Source organism: Sinocyclocheilus anshuiensis, unplaced genomic scaffold (assembly GCF_001515605.1).
Source record: "Sinocyclocheilus anshuiensis isolate Anshui unplaced genomic scaffold, SAMN03320099.WGS_v1.1 scaffold1229, whole genome shotgun sequence".
NCBI classification, from domain to species: Eukaryota; Metazoa; Chordata; class Actinopteri; order Cypriniformes; family Cyprinidae; genus Sinocyclocheilus; species Sinocyclocheilus anshuiensis.
The window spans coordinates 174,041-178,555 of record NW_015551079.1 but is presented as its reverse complement, the minus strand read 5'-3'; positions in this window follow the sequence as shown (position 1 = coordinate 178,555).

Genomic DNA, 4,515 nt, shown 5'->3' with positions numbered 1-4,515 from the left:
AAACATGTCCTCCCATGCCGCGATTGAGCTGACACACAAATTGAATTATTTTTATTACATATTAGTGATCAGAGCTACTATTTAGCATTTTTATTATTGTTATTTTTAAAACAACCTCATTTTATATTAGTCTCGGTCAAAAAAAAAACCTTAGTGTATGTAGTTGTTAAACATGTCCACCCATACCAAGATTGAGCAGACATACACAAACTGTACAGACTGATTTCTACTCCCCAGAATCAAATCAGTGTCCCCGCAAACCATAATGAATCATACACAACCCATGTTTGCTGTATTTAACCATATATAAAGACAGAAGCTCCTCAATTAGTAAACCAACATGTTTAAATCAAAACCGAAACATAACCTGTTCTGATTCCTGATGTACCACTCAACCATGCTGTAAATGCCATTTAATTATTTACTACATAATTCAAAGTTTTGATCTCAACAAAAACTGAGTGAGATTCTTCATCTCATGTCCATCGGACATATATTTAAAACATTTTTATAAATATATAGCATCAGTGCTTAGTACAAAATTACAAAATTATATTTTTGCAAATCACACCCACACAGTTGTGGTCAAAAGTTTACATACTCCGTGCAGAATCTGCAAAATGTTAATTATCATACAAAATGCATGTTATTTTTTTTTATTTAGTACTGTCCTGAATACAATATTTACATGTAGTCCACAAGACAAAATAGTAGCTACATTTATAAAAACGACTCCGCTCAAAAGTTACATACGCTTGATCCTTAATATTGTGTGATGTTAACCCGAGATGATCCACAACCCTTTCCACCCTTTCCAACAATGACTGCATGATTTTGAGATCCATCATTTCACACTGAGGACAACTGTATGCAACTAATGCAACTATTACAGTTACAGTTACTATTACAGATCTTCTTGCTGACAACTACATTGGCCAATCAGCATTAAACATACATATACATCATTCTTTTAGACCTGAAAAATGTGACAATAAAATGTGTTGTGATGAAGTTTAGTGAACAGCATTTCTATGAAATAGAAATAACATTAATGTTCTTACTTTCACTTTTGATCAATTGGATGCTGATTCGGTCTTAAAACCAAAAACCATTAATTTCTATATGAAAAAAGTACTTAAACCAAACTTTTCAATGGTAGTGCATTCCACTGTAGAGCTCGGGAAGGACAGGACTTCTCATTGGTCAAAATGCAGTTTCTGCCCTTCACCCACCAACAGACTGATTCCTAAGGTTTTGGCCTGTGACTGCCATAAAAATTCCTTAGGACATCTGGATGCAGCAGTAGTGGGTGAAACAAAGAGAGATCACAAAGTTCCATCCAAATCCATTCATAACTATGTTCTCAAACCTTAATCTGATGCAAACTACAACACACACACCTTATACTTATTCAGAGAAATAATCATTCTCAGTGACAGTAGTGCAACATCTTCCACAAACTCAGCTGTTAATGGACAAATGAATGCATGCATGACAGTTCAATCTTTTCGGCCATAAAGACGGGATTGGTGGAGTTTTGCAGTGATGTTTGTCCTTCTGTAAGTTTCTCCCATCTCCACATATGATCATAGAGCTCAACTAGAGTGGCCATCAGGTTCTTGGTCACCAGACTAACCAAGGCCCTTCCCCATTGATTGCTCAGTTTGGCCAGGAGACCAGCTCTAGGAAGAGTCCTGGTTGTTTCAAACTTCTTCCACTAAGAGTAATGGAGACTACATGCTTCTGCGAACCTTCAATGCAGCAGATTTTTTTCTGAACTCTTCCCCAGATGTGTGCCTTGACACACATCTGCAATAAGCAATATGAATGCTCCTGAGTGAAATTTCAACTGTCCCAGAAAAGGGTATGAATACTTATACAATGGAATCGTTTCAGTTTTTTATTTCTAATAAATTTGCAAAGTTATTACTAATCTGTTTTTGCTTTGTCATTATGATGTATGGAGTATAGATTGATGTGGGTAAAAAATATTTAAAGCAGTTTAACACAAGGTTGCAACATAACAAAACGTGAAAAAAGTGAAGGGGTATGAATACTTTTTATAGGCACTGTATATCATAGATATGCATATTACAATTAGGGTTGTTGATTTTTTTATGTATTAATTTGGTGCGATTAATTATGGAATAACTAATTCAATGCACCTGCCCCAGCCCAGACCTGTACGTCATCTTACAGTTACTTAGTGACGAACATGATGCAGGGCAATGACTGACTTTGTGATGAAGCATTTTAGAATGCAGTTATATTCTCCTAAAATTCCTAAGATATGGGGGCAAAAAATGCCCCTATATGGGGGTTTTGTCATATTTAAATCATATGATATAGTTTAGCAGTATCACAGGAGCAAGAGTGCTGTTTTTTTCCAGAATATCTGCATGAAACAAGAAGGTAAGATTGTATTACATTTTATATGCAATATTGTCTGTTTTTGCTCTATTTCACCAACGAGATTCCTCCTTCATAAAGACAGTGGGCCTCCCCAAATGCCCACATTATGGTTTTTGCACTTGATGACTTGTCTACTTACATGACCTATTTCCTGGGTTTGGCCCAAGTGTTCAAGTGGGCATGAAGACCACAAGTGTGTGTAAGAACTTTTCATTACCCGATGAGACACATTTATAGTGTTGTAAAAATAGCTAAGTTTGGCCAGGAGACCAGCTCTAGGAAGAGTCCTGGTTGTTTCAAACTTCTTCCACTAAGAGTAATGGAGACTACATGCTTCTGCGAACCTTCAATGCAGCAGATTTTTTTCTGAACTCTTCCCCAGATGTGTGCCTTGACGCAATCCTGTCTCTGAGCTCTACAGGCAGTTCTTTTGATCTCAGGGCTTGGTATTTGCTCTGATATGCATTTTCAGCTGTTAGAACTTTTATTGAGAGGTGTGTGCCTTTCCAAATCATACCCATTCAAATTAATTTGCCACAGGTTAATGCCACTTGAAGTGTAGTCAGATCTACAAGAAGTGTAGTCACATCTACAAGCAATATGAATGCTCCTGAGTGAAATTTCAACTGTCCCAGAAAAGGGTATGAATACTTATACAATGGAATCGTTTCAGTTTTTTATTTCTAATAAATTTGCAAAGTTATTACTAATCTGTTTTTGCTTTGTCATTATGATGTATGGAGTATAGATTGATGTGGGTAAAAAATATTTAAAGCAGTTTAACACAAGGTTGCAACATAACAAAACGTGAAAAAAGTGAAGGGGTATGAATACTTTTTATAGGCACTGTATATCATAGATATGCATATTACAATTAGGGTTGTTGATTTTTTTATGTATTAATTTGGTGCGATTAATTATGGAATAACTAATTCAATGCACCTGCCCCAGCCCAGACCTGTACGTCATCTTACAGTTACTTAGTGACGAACATGATGCAGGGCAATGACTGACTTTGTGATGAAGCATTTTAGAATGCAGTTATATTCTCCTAAAATTCCTAAGATATGGGGGCAAAAAATGCCCCTATATGGGGGTTTTGTCATATTTAAATCATATGATATAGTTTAGCAGTATCACAGGAGCAAGAGTGCTGTTTTTTTCCAGAATATCTGCATGAAACAAGAAGGTAAGATTGTATTACATTTTATATGCAATATTGTCTGTTTTTGCTCTATTTCACCAACGAGATTCCTCCTTCATAAAGACAGTGGGCCTCCCCAAATGCCCACATTATGGTTTTTGCACTTGATGACTTGTCTACTTACATGACCTATTTCCTGGGTTTGGCCCAAGTGTTCAAGTGGGCATGAAGACCACAAGTGTGTGTAAGAACTTTTCATTACCCGATGAGACACATTTATAGTGTTGTAAAAATACAAGTGTTTATGGAGCTTTATTTTGATTTTCAATACTTGCATTTTAAAATAAACTTTTATTAACATAAATGTCTGTTCAGTAGTCCCTCTAACAGATGACACAATTTAATAATTGTGGTGCTTCTAATTAAGTGATAAAAAGCAGTTGCATATGTTGTACAAAATACACATACTCTTCTTTCCACCAATAAAATGTTCAGCATTTATTATTATTAATATTTAACTTACACTGAAAAGGTTTCTACGATATCTAGCGAGATCTCTGCTAAAATTCTCTCAATTTATTTCCAGAACATGATGCATGATGGGATACGCTTAGCCTCGAATACCGCTCAGTGTGGATTTAGTGTGCATTAATGGCACTGCGCTTTAACGTTTTGAAGACCTGGGACAGTCTTGCGCACTTACTTCCAAGACCTCAGGTGTGGGCATTTGTAGAGGCCCACTCACTTGATTTATTCCTGAACGAATCAGACCTTTGAATGTATGTTCAGTGAATGTCTGAATGACCACCTACTGGCGGTTTTAGTTTCAAATTTAAAGTATCATTTTTTTAAAGGGGTCATATGATGCGATTTCAATTTTTCCTTTCTCTTTGGAGTGTTACAAGCTCTTGGTGCATAAAGAAGATCTGTAAAGTTGCAAAGACTAAAGTCTCAAATCC